Source organism: Rutidosis leptorrhynchoides, chromosome 2 (genome assembly GCF_046630445.1).
Source record: "Rutidosis leptorrhynchoides isolate AG116_Rl617_1_P2 chromosome 2, CSIRO_AGI_Rlap_v1, whole genome shotgun sequence".
NCBI lineage: Eukaryota > Viridiplantae > Streptophyta > Magnoliopsida > Asterales > Asteraceae > Rutidosis > Rutidosis leptorrhynchoides.
The window spans coordinates 213,571,499-213,585,416 of record NC_092334.1 but is presented as its reverse complement, the minus strand read 5'-3'; the positions used below and the strand labels follow the sequence as shown (position 1 = coordinate 213,585,416).

Sequence of the window (13,918 nt, the reverse complement as noted above, 5' to 3'; positions counted from 1 at the left end):
CACTACATATATATACATTTTAACTGAGTCGTTAAGTCATCGTTAGTCGTTACATGTAAGTGTTGTTTTGAAACCTTTAGGTTAACGATCTTGTTAAATGTTGTTAATCCAATGTTTATAATATCAAATGAGATTTTAAATTATTATATTAACATGATATTATCATGTATGAATATCTCTTAATATGATATATATACATTAAATGTCTTTACAACGATAATCGTTACATATATGTCTCGTTTAAAAATCATTAAGTTAGTAGTCTTGTTTTTACATATGTAGTTCATTGTTAATATACTTAATGATATATTTACTTATCATAGTATCATGTTAACTATATATATATATCCATATATATGTCATCATATAGTTTTTACAAGTTTTAACGTTCGTGAATCACCGGTCAACTTGGGTGGTCAATTGTCTATATGAAACATATTTCAATTAATCAAGTCTTAACAAGTTTGATTGCTTAACATGTTGGAAACATTTAATCATGTAAATATCAATCTCAATTAATATATATAAACATGGAAAATTTCGGGTCACTACAAAGAATGGTCTTCCTAATATGAGAGGTACTCGAGAATCTTCTTCCATGTCCAGAATAACAAAATCTACTGGAAATACTAAAGTACCAACTTTAACTAGTATATTTTCCATTATCCCTCTAGGATATTTTACTGATCGATATGCTAGTTGTATGCTTATTCGTGTTGGTTTCAATTCTCCAAGGTCTAGTTTAACGTATAGTTAATACGGCATTAAATTTATACTAGCACCTAAGTCTGCCAATGCTTCTATTGAACTAAGACTACCCAGAAAACATGGAATTGTGAAACTTTCTGGATCTGATAATTTTTCTGGTATCTTATTCAACAGCACTGCAGAACAATTAGCATTCATAGTGACAGCCGAGAGTTCTTCCATTTTCTTTCTATTTGTGATTAGATCTTTCAAGAATTTAGCATATCTAGGCATTCCTGAAATCACATCAATGAAAGGAAGATTTACATTTATTTGTTTAAACATATCCAAAAATTTAGATTGCTCGGCTTCAAGTCTCTCTTTTTTCATTTTACTTGGGTAAGGAAGTGGTGGTCGGTATGGTTTAACATAAGGTTTAGCCTTAACTGTGTTATCTTCATTAACCTTTTTAACTACCGGTTCTTTTTCCATATCTTGTTCAGATTGTGGTTCTTGTGGAGTAGGAATAGCTTCATCAGAAATTACAGGTATTTCAGGTGGTTTAAGTGTAATACCACTTCTTGTGGTAATGGCTTTAGCTGTTTCATTCCGGGGGTTAGCATTAGTATCACTAGGTAGACTTCCCGGTTTCCTTTCACCTATCAATCTTGCTAGGTTACTTACTTCTTGTTCAAGATTTTGAATAGAAGCTTGTTGATTTCTAAATGCTTGAGCATTTTGTTCATTGGTTTGTTTCTGAGATGTGAAAAACTGCGTTTGAGATTCAACTAGCTTCGACATCATGTCTTCTAAATTTGGCTTTTTATCATCGGTTTGTGGTGGTTTATTTTGAAAATTAGGTCTTTGCTGATTGTAAGTATTGTTGGATACTTGTTGATTGCTAGGACCTTGTTGGTTGTTGTATGGAATATTTCGGTTATAATTCTGATTTTGATTGTAGATCGGTCTTGGCGGTTGATAATTATTCTGATAATTATTTCCAGGCCTTTGGTTTATGTATGAAACATTCTCTCTTTGTTCCATTGTTAGTTCAATACTGAGACAATCTTTTGTCAAATGTGGTCCTCCACACTGCTCACAACTAATTCTTATTGAGTGAATATCCTTAGTCATCTTTTTCATTCGTCTCTCGACAGCATCTATCTTTGCAGAAATGGAATCTAAGTCATGGCTAGAATCGGCTCTAGCTACTTTAGATGATCTAACGATATCTTTTTCTTGGTGCCACTCATGTGAGGGGAAGCAGTGTTATCAATAATTTTGTAAGCATCAGTTGCGGTTTTCTTCATAATGGAACCACCAGCTGCTATATCGATGTCTTTCCTTGTAGTGATGTCGCATCCTTGGTAGAATATTTATACTATTTGACAAGTATCTAAACCATGTTGCGGACATCCTCTTAATAATTTTCTAAATCTTGTCCATGCCTCATATAAAGTTTCGTTTGGCTTTTGTGTGAATGTAACAATTTCTCCTTGAAGTCTCACGGCTTTAGATGCCGGAAAGAATTGTTTAAGAAAATTTTCAACTAAAACGTCCCATGTATCAATCGCCCCTTCAGGTAACGATTCTAACCAATCTTTGGCTTCTCCCTTTAAAGTCTAGGAAAATAACATGAGATATATCTGTTCATCTTCAACTTCTCTGATTTTAAATAGTGTACAAATCCTATTAAAGGTACGAAGATGTTTATTTGGATCTTCCTTCGGCACACCACTAAATTGGCATTGATTAGTTACCATATGTAGGATTTGTCCTTTGATTTCATAATCTGGCGCATTAATGTCTGGTTGAGTAATTGCGTGACCTTGGCCAGTGCGTTTAGCTCGCATTCGGTCTTCCATACTTAGAGGTTCCAGATTCTCCATAATTGAATTTGTTGAATCTGAATCACTAAAGGATTCTAATTTAATGGTTGGTTCATCTACAATCTCTGTTTGAATGATTGGTGGTTCCGGAGGAAAGATTAGTGGTTCGGGATCTATGAATTGTCCCTGAATATTCTCCGGATTCTCAATTGTGAGGTCGGGTTCAAAAAATGGATTATCGGAAATTTGAATTGGAGTACTTGGTCGACTGGATGACGATTCTAAAGAAAAATCAACGGCGACAATATTTGCTAGATGTCTTGATCGAGTTACAGGTGGTGAACGTACAAAAGGTGGTGAACGTTTTGCTCGGTGCATTCACTGAATATACTATTAGTTTTTAAAAAGAAAGAAAAATTATATAAGTTATCCAATTAATAGACTTTTCTGATTTTGCCCACGTTTTGAATAGCCAAAAGATGCAGCAGAGGGGCAGGATTCGTTTGGTCTCAATATAATTGAGTACTGTTTGGCTCTAATAACCCGGTCCACGTACAAATCCAACTATTACTACGAACCAGAAAATTTTGATGTCTATCAATTTAACCACTTAAAATAATTTTTCGTTGAAATTTAAAGAAATTTTAGATAAGAAATAGAAAAAAAAATCTAAGTCCTAAAAACTAGAGCGGCGAGAAATAAGAAAGAAAAAGAGCGCGTCGAAAAACGTCGAAAAATAAAAGGTCAAAAAATAATAAAAAGAACGTAGCGCGTCGATACTTAAAAAGGAACTAAAAACTAATAATTAAAAGTTACGTCTAAAAATATTAAAGCTTAGAGAAATACTATACCCCAAAACGGCAATAACTTAAAAAGGTACTAAAATCTTAGAACAACGTCGCAAAATTCTAAAGCACCTAAATCTTAGTATAAAGAAAAAGCACTTAAGGGATTTTACGGCAAATCCTAAAAATCTAAAAAAATAAAAATAACTATGGCATTAAAACTAAAACGAGCGAAAAATATAAAAATTACGATAAAACGAATAAAAAGATACAAAATATAAAAAATAAACTTAAAGTTGTAAAAAATTACAATTTTTATAAAAATATTATTTTTATATTATTTATTTTATAAAACTATTAATTTTATAATTTAATAAAACTGAATTAAAACTAAATAATACAAATTAATTAAATAACACTAAACTAAATAATAAATAAATAAAACCTAATTAGGGTTTTAATAAATTATAATTAATTATAATATTCCGTAATTAATGCTGAATTAGGGTTAACTGTGGCGTGTCAGACAGCTTCATGCGATTGCATGAAGTTTTGCCTTCGGGCTCATGCGATCGCATGAGCTAGGGTTTCGGGCCAGGTTACGGGCTGCTACAGTACCGGGCCTCGGGTAATTTTTTTTTTTCTGTTTTATGATTTATATATATATAATATATTTATATAAATTAAATAAAACTTATATTTTTACAAAATAAAAATAAAGAAACTTTATAGAATTTAAATATTTAACAAACTCTTTAAAAATATATAATTTTTGTTTTTCTTTTTATATTTTCGTATATTTAAAACGTATTTTTACAAAAACGTATTTTTACAAAAGGAAACTAAAAATTAATAAAAATCTTTTTTATATATATTTAGCGTTGCGCTTTCGGCGTTTATGTGTTCCCCGGCAGCGGCGCCAAAAATACTTGATGTGTGCGAGGTGTACTAGGAAATAGTATTATTTTTACAACGAAATACTATTAAATACGATACAATTTTACACAAGATATTTATTTATTTATAGAATGGATATACCTAAACGTTGCTACAACACTTATAGGCAGTGTACCTAATCGTACAGTAATGTAGTTTTTAGTAAGTCCGGTTCGTCCACAGGGAACTTTAAACAAGCTTAACGCTATATTAGTTTTAAATTTATAAAAATACAATATATATATATATATATATATATATATATATATATATATATATATATATATATATATATATATATATATATAAGTAATATTATTATTATAAAAGGGGGTTTTTTTACCGTTTAATGACCGGTTTGTCGATTTTAAAACTTTAGTCGCAGTTAAAACCTAATGTAAAATATTAAAAATAAATACAACTTAATTTAAAGCGTAAAGTAAATAACGATAATGAAATTGCGATAAATAAAAGTGCGATAAATTAAAATTGCGATAATTAAAGAGTACGATAATTAAAAGTGAAACTAAATACAAAGACAATAAATAAAAGTGCGATAATTAGAAGTGCAATTAAATATGAAAATAAAGGAATTATGCTTATTTAAACTTCCGTAATCATGATGTTTGACGTGTTGTTTTTAGTTTATTCCCATGGGTTAATTGTCCTTTGTCCTGGATTATTCGATATGTCCATACAGATTTGTCCATAATAGTCCATCAGTCATAATCATAAAGTACGAAAGTCTTCGTTAAATTATTATTATTCCCGAAGTCAAATATTCCAACTAATTGGGGATTCGAATTGTAACAAGGTCTTAATATGAAAGGACCCGTTCATATACATTATAAACGATTCACAATAGTTGATTACATCGCGAGGTATTTGACCTCTATATGATACGTTTTACAAACATTGCATTCGTTTTTAAAAGACAAACTTTCTTTACATCAAAAATTGATGGCATGCATACCATTTCATATTACATCCAACTATAATTGACTTAATATTAATCTTGATGAACTCAACAACTCGAATGCAACGTCTTTCAAAGTATGTCATGAATGACTCCAGGTAATATCCTTAAAATGAGCTAATGCACAGCGGAAGATTTCTTTAATACCTGAGAATAAACATGCTTAAAAGTGTCAACCAAAAGGTTGGTGAGTTCATAGGTTTATCATATCAATCATTTCAATATATTAATAGACCACAAGATTTCCGTTTATAAATATATGTACACTCGCAAGTGTATAAAAGTATTCTATAAGTTGTAGGCACCCGGTAACAAGCCTTAACGTTCATGTTTTACCCTCTGAAGTACACCAGATCAGGTGTGTTTAATATAACCTCGAAGTACTAAAGCATCCCATAGTCAGGATGGGGTTTGTCAGGCCCAATAGATCTATCTTTAGGATTCGCGCCTACCGTACATAGACAAGTAGTTTAATGTTACCAAGCTAAGGGTATATTTCTGGTTTAAACCCACGTAGAATTAGTTTTAGTACTTGTGTCTATTTCGTAAAACATTTATAAAACAGCGCATGTATTCTCAGCCCAAAAATATATATTGCAAAAGCAATTAAAAAGGGAGCAAATGAAACTCACAATACTGTATTTCGTAGTAATTATGTATATGACGGCACTGAACAAGTGCAGGGTTTGTCTCGGATTCATGAGCCTATATTAAGTATATATATATATTTATATGTTGGTCAATATCTGTCTAACAATTTAGGTCAGGTCGTAGTGTATCACAATCCTAATGCTCGAGACCGACATGCAAAAGTCAACAAAAGTCAACTTGACCCAAAATGACTTCCAAAATCTATACATGTTTATTATATAACTTATATATAGTCGTTTTATATATTTAAATATATTTATCAGATCTTATTATACTAAATAATACAAGTCATTTATTAATAAATAAAAATTTATATTTAAATTCATATATGATAAAAATATACTTTTATATATCTCAAGTAATAAAATTTATAAAATTCACTTAATATCATAAAAATATAGTGGAATGTATTATTAATGTAATTATATTACGTGTGTTAAAAATATCTTTGTACGCATATTTATTTAATTAAATAATATTGATAATAATAATAATGATAAAAATAATAAAATGATAGTTTCAATAAAAATATTAATTTTTAGTAATAAAAATAATTTTAGTAATAACATCAACTGATAACAATTATAATAATCGTTTTAATAATAATATTAAAATTAATAATAATTCAGTTGACCATATCTTTTAATCCGTTCATCGAACCCACACGATTTCTAAATGAAAAGTTATTAATTTTTCTTTAGCTTTTCAACGACATGCATATCATATACCTTATCTCAGTAGCATATGTATCAAATTTGTGATTTATCATAAACTATTTAACGACGAAACTAAGCATACAAACATGCATAATCATATATACTCGAGCACTAGTCAGTGATACACTACTAATATATAAAAGATAAGATATGAATGCTCACATATCAATATTGTGATTCAATATTGCAGGAAAGTACGTAGACGCAACGAAAATGAAAAACGTTAGGTTGACCTCACGAGCAATACCCTCGAACAATATCCATAACCTCGATAGCTATAACCCATAATTTCCTTAGCTCTATCCCGTTTGAAACTTATTTTGAAATCGTCTGAATATAACTCCGTCGTAGTATTTTATGTATACTAATAACATCTTGAAATAATACTAAGTAAATATATATATATGTAATTCGATTGAGAGAGTTTAGAGAAATATATTTTCAAGTTTCTATGAAATAATAAAACCTATTGAATTCTATTTATAATAGATTTTTAAATTATTAAAGTGAATTATTAAAGTATGAATTATTAAAGTGAATTATTAAAGTATGAATTATTAAAGTGAATTATTTAAGTATGAATTATTAAAGTGAATTATTAAAGTATGAATTATTAAAGTGAATTATTAAAGTATGAATTATTAAAGTGAATTATTAAAGTGAATTATTAAAGTGAATTATTAAAGTTAAAGTAAAGTAAAAGTAAAGTAAAGGTAAAGTTAAAGTATAGTAAAAGTATAAAACTATGTACGTATAATACGCGTATAAATATATTTAATATTAATTTAAATCGTTATATCATAAAATATTTTAGAAAAGTAGAATTATATATATTCATAATAGGTTTCAAGTTTTTAAATTACAGTCTGTTGGTGAAGCATGGGATAAAATCCAAAGGTTTAATAAACGTATGAAATCATCTTAATGAAAAATGTCGAGTTACTTAACTTGTCGATATCCAACATCTAAGTTATTTACACTCCACGTTCTTACTTATAGATCACTTTACCATTTTCCGAATATTGTCAAAAAGAATAGATTTCTTAAATCACAGTGGACCTCATAACATTGGCCCGTAATCATATCATAATGTATCTGATAATTCAATCATTTGATATTATCTCTTAATTCTGTCGATAAATATATCGAAACAAATACGTTCATGTAAAGTATCATATATATCAAATACTTTGTTAATGTTTTCAGTTATTATATATTATATATACATATCTATATACATATAATTGTTCGTGAATCGTCGAACACGGTCAAAGGGTAATTGATTACATGAATGTAGTTCCAAACTTTTTGAGATTCAACATTACAAATTCTGCTTATCGTGTCGAAAACATATAAAGGTTAGGTTTAAATTTGGTCGGAAATTTCCGGGTCGTCACAGTACCCACCCGTTAAAGAAATTTCGTCCCGAAATTTGATCGAGGTCGTCATGGCTAACTTTAAAAATGTTTTCATGACGAATATGAGTTGATAAATAAAGTTTTATCATCATTGAGTAATATAGATAAAACAATTTGATTACGCGAAGAGTATAAGTGAAGCTATCGCAAGAGAGTGAAATGAGTAAACGTATATTCGTTTTAACCGATGACGTAGTTATGATTGATTTTCGGAATTCATGGAATTTAAAGAAAATCTTTGCAATAAGATTTGGTTCTTTGGCGATTAAGGAAATCAGGATCTTATTTGATTAAATGCGATAATCTGTCTCGATTTCTCTGTCTGATATTTTACTATAAATCCACCCCTTCGTTTCTTTATTTCCACATCTCACACCTTCTAGTCTTTCTCCTCAATTCATACTTTAAAGCATTCGTTAATATGCTTCATCTAGTATTGATTCTTGATATACTCTTAACTTTCATATCTGTCATTCTTCTTTTTTATCTACCACCGGAGGAAATTATTTTCTTCTACCATTACCTTGGGGTTATTGTGTTTTTCATCCTCCCGTGTCTTTATATTGCTATACGCATTGATATACAAGGTTTGTAATTTCGGGGTTGTTATCGGGCTTTATATTCTCCATTATATTTCGGAGCTTCATGCTTTCGTTTTCTCTTCCCGACCTTAAGTCAAGCGGATAATGGTCCAGAATTTGTAGATATGAATTTTTGGATGAACATAGTTAATGTTCCAAGAAGAAAATCGTAATGGCACGATCTTGATTTGGCAAATTACCAGAATATCCTAAAATATAGAGCTATCAAGATGATATGTTCTTAATATGTTTGGAAATTGGGTAGAATGTAGGAGTCGTGTAAATAGTACATGATGACGGTATGTTCTGTGAATCATCACGTTCCATTAGAAACTCAGCATGACTTACTGTAATATAATCACGTTGATCAAGTGTCATTATATTATACTAACTCATGCTTCAGTTCCCAACACTACTTCAAAAACATTCCTATTTTAAATTCAATTTTTTTTTTTTAGAATTTAGAAACTAACACAGTTTCTTTTTATGTTGTAACACAGATATTGCGAAGAGATAAAAGATTTCAGATAAGAATAGTTGTGAAAATATCTTCAGGAATATCGAAGATATTATAATAAAAGATACGATAATATGGATGATGAAGAAGATTTGTCTGTGAAGGTTTAGAATAAGAAGTAAGGTGTTTGCTAACTATTTCAGTAGACACTGAATCATTTGGATCCTTTGAAGGCAGGTTTAGTCTTTGTGATTTGTACACAGCCTCATTCATGGTCTGCTCAATCCATTTTCTAGTTTCAAACCTTCTCTTTTTCTCAGCTTTACCACCATACTATTCTTTATCATCAAACTTTTGACTGTTAAAGTCGTTTACAGTTTTTGTTGCTTCATCAGCATTTTTCCAATTTCGGAGAACTAGTTCATAGTTTGGGATGTTTTTCAGAAAATTCACATTCGAAGTATGTAAGTCTAGGAGATAGACGTTATATGTATACATATAACTTTTGACGTAAAATTTGTCGCGAAATTCAAAATACTGATTGCTAATTCCCAGTAGTTGGTGTGATAATTATTGTTACAGGATGTAGGTTAGTACATGATGGGGTTTTAATGAATAAGTATAGTGGCTTTTCGGAGAGGCTTAAGTCGAAGGTTAATGAAGTTGTTGATAAGTTTACTGCTAATGTGGCGAGATATGAAAGGTTCCCCGGTAACAATGATGAAGGGGTAATTGTTATAATAAGGTTTATTCGTATAAACAAATGAAGGTGATTAGTTGAAGCTATGACAAAACTGTCTATTTTGGAAAGAGATTGAAAAATTATATTTGGTAATAAATATCAAAGGATCTGACACGGATACGTGTTAAACTATAACTTTGGTTTCGAGAGCTTTTAAGGTGCATGGCAGTGGGTAATGTGTGGTTGGATCATCATCTCACATGTCTTTAATAATTTCGAAGTGTTTGAACACATATTGTAATTGTTAATATACATATGATGTTCTAAGATTTTGAATGATACAAATATTTTTGTGAGTTCCATGAATAGAAATGAGGTTCTAGGACAGTTTTGAAGTCAAAGTATAGTTTTGAAAGATGTAGAAATATAAGAGTGATGATTTCGGTTATATCTTGAATCGAATTCTGAGATTTCAAAATCAGAATATGTAATTAGATTTTGAATGAGTATGGTTGTTTTGATTTCTATAAAAGAATGTATATTGTTGTGAAAGTAGGGAGTATAATGGATGATTTACTGAATCAGATTCGAAGAATGTAACATATTAATTGTGAATTTATATATCTCTCGGGTATTACCTACCCGTTAAAAAAAAATTTCACAATTAATATTTTGTACAAAAGAATTTTATTACAGTCTTTATGGAAATATATATGTGTATATTTCTTCAGATGTAATATAGATTTAATGAGTTAATATTAAATTAAACTCATTTGATTTATGGTTAAGGCTAGGATAGATAATTTCTAAACTTTAGAAATTACATAATCATCGTAGAATGTTTTCCCAATGAAGTTATGAATCAGTACTTCATCGTTGTGGTATTCCTTGGTATCTACATGGCGTATGACGTCGATGCTCGTGGGACAGATTGTGAAGTTGAGGTTTGCGATGCGGTTGTTGTTGGTGGTGGTAATGGTACTGTTGATGTTGTTGATGGTGGTACTGGTTATGCTGCTGGTGCTGCTGCTGGTGTTTGTAACCTTTGCACCATATTCTCCAAAGCCACTACCCGAGCGCGAAGCTTGTTGACTTCTTCTATTACACTAGGGTGATTGTCGGTTCGGACGAGCGGATAAATAAGATCTAGAATTTGGTGTAGTATATAATCATGACGATATACTCTGGAAATGAGAGAGAAAATGGTGTTTCGGACAGGTTCGCCGGTAAGTGCTTCAGGTTCATTTCCAAGAGGGCAATGTGGTAGATGGAAAGGATCGCCTTCTTCTTGTCTCCAATGATTAAGGAGGCTACGAACCCATCCCCAATTCATCCAGAATAGATGATGGCTGATTGGTTGATCCATTCCAGTCACACTGCTTTCGGAGCTTGAGTGGGATTCCATTTCGAAATCCGAGGAACTTGAACTGATGACGAATTCCATTTCGTACGATTTGATAAAGGATTTTTTTTATACGAATTGATTTTCCGGCTATCGGGTGGTATTCTAACTACATAGAATATCTATATATATATAGATCAAAAGATTTCATAGATTACGGAGGAATTTACGGAATATGTCAGGCAAAGTTGACGGTAATAGATACGATAAGATATGATTTAGCAGATACGCTAAGATATGAATTTTGTCTATACACTATTCATGCAATCAATGCAGCAAGACGTGTCTAGACTAAGAATGATAAGCAGATAATTTCCTAAGGATGGTAAGTAGATGATTTTCGACTAAAAATGATAAACAAAACTTTTGACATGCAGACACGGTCGAAGTCCAGACTCACTAATGCATCTTAACAACTATTAGCTAGACACACTAATGCAAGACCTGGTTCGCTAAGACCACCGCTCTGATACCAACTGAAAGGACCCGTTCATATACATTATAAACGATTCACAATAGTTGATTACATCGCGAGGTATTTGACCTCTATATGATACGTTTTACAAACATTGCATTCGTTTTTAAAAGACAAACTTTCTCTACATCAAAAATAGATGGCATGCATACCATTTCATATTACATCCAACTATAATTGACTTAATATTAATCTTGATGAACTCAACAACTCGAATGCAACGTCTTTCAAAGTATGTCATGAATGACTCCAGGTAATATCCTTAAAATGAGCTAATGCACAGCGGAAGATTTCTTTAATACCTGAGAATAAACATGCTTAAAAGTGTCAACCAAAAGGTTGGTGAGTTCATAGGTTTATCATATCAATCATTTCAATATATTAATAGACCACAAGATTTCCGTTTATAAATATATGTACACTCGCAAGTGTATAAAAGTATTCTATAAGTTGTAGGCACCCGGTAACAAGCCTTAACGTTCATGTTTTACCCTCTGAAGTACACCAGATCAGGTGTGTTTAATATAACCTCGAAGTACTAAAGCATCTCATAGTCAGTATGGGGTTTGTCAGGCCCAATAGATCTATCTTTAGGATTCGCGCCTACCGTACATAGACAAGTAGTTTAATGTTACCAAGCTAAGGGTATATTTCTGGTTTAAACCCACGTAGAATTAGTTTTAGTACTTGTGTCTATTTCGTAAAACATTTATAAAACAGCGCATGTATTCTCAGCCCAAAAATATATATTGCAAAAGCAATTAAAAAGGGAGCAAATGAAACTCACAATACTGTATTTCGTAGCAATTATGTATATGACGGCACTGAACAAGTGCAGGGTTTGTCTCGGATTCATGAGCCTATATTAAGTATATATATATATATTTATATGTTGGTCAATATCTGTCTAACAATTTAGGTCAGGTCGTAGTGTATCACAATCCTAATGCTCGAGACCGACATGCAAAAGTCAACAAAAGTCAACTTGACCCAAAATGACTTCCAAAATCTATACATGTTTATTATATAACTTATATATAGTCGTTTTATATATTTAAATATATTTATCAGATCTTATTATACTAAATAATACAAGTCATTTATTAATAAATAAAAATTTATATTTAAATTCATATATGATAAAAATATACTTTTATATATCTCAAGTAATAAAATTTATAAAATTCACTTAATATCATAAAAATATAGTGGAATGTATTATTAATGTAATTATATTACGTGTGTTAAAAATATCTTTGTACGCATATTTATTTAATTAAATAATATTGATAATAATAATAATGATAAAAATAATAAAATGATAGTTTCAATAAAAATATTAATTTTTAGTAATAAAAATAATTTTAGTAATAACATCAACTGATAACAATTATAATAATCGTTTTAATAATAATATTAAAATTAATAATAATTCAGTTGACCATATCTTTTAATCCGTTCATCGAACCCACACGATTTCTAAATGAAAAGTTATTAATTTTTCTTTAGCTTTTCAACGACATGCATATCATATACCTTATCTCAGTAGCATATGTATCAAATTCGTGATTTATCATAAACTATTTAACGACGAAACTAAGCATACAAACATGCATAATCATATATACTCGAGCACTAGTCAGTGATACACTACTAATATATAAAAGATAAGATATGAATGCTCACATATCAATATTGTGATTCAATATTGCAGGAAAGTACGTAGACGCAACGAAAATGATAAACGTTAGGTTGACGTCACGAGCAATACCCTCGAACAATATCCATAACCTCGATAGCTATAACCCATAATTTCCTTAGCTCTATCCCGTTTGAAACTTATTTTGAAATCGTCTGAATATAACTCCGTCGTAGTATTTTATGTATACTAATAATATCTTGAAATAATACTAAGTAAATATATATATGTAATTCGATTGAGAGAGTTTAGAGAAATATATTTTCAAGTTTCTATGAAATAATAAAACCTATTGAATTCTATTTATAATAGATTTTTAAATTATTAAAGTGAATTATTAAAGTATGAATTATTAAAGTGAATTATTAAAGTATGAATTATTAAAGTGAATTATTTAAGTATGAATTATTAAAGTGAATTATTAAAGTATGAATTATTAAAGTGAATTATTAAAGTATGAATTATTAAAGTGAATTATTAAAGTGAATTATTAAAGTGAATTATTAAAGTTAAAGTAAAGTAAAAGTAAAGTAAAGGTAAAGTTAAAGTATAGTAAAAGTATAAAACTATGTACGTATAATACGCGTATAAATATATTTAATATTAATTTAAATCGTTATATCA

General features: G+C 29.9%; 1 non-coding gene across 1 annotated transcript; it reads left to right on the top strand.

Moving 5' to 3' along the window:
* The first annotated feature begins 2,085 nt into the window (after positions 1 to 2,085).
* On the top strand, positions 2,086 to 2,192 carry LOC139895116 (small nucleolar RNA R71). The gene has a single exon (XR_011775582.1). It is a non-coding gene; the product is annotated as a small nucleolar RNA R71 (small nucleolar RNA).
* Positions 2,193 to 13,918: the final 11,726 nt, after the last annotated feature.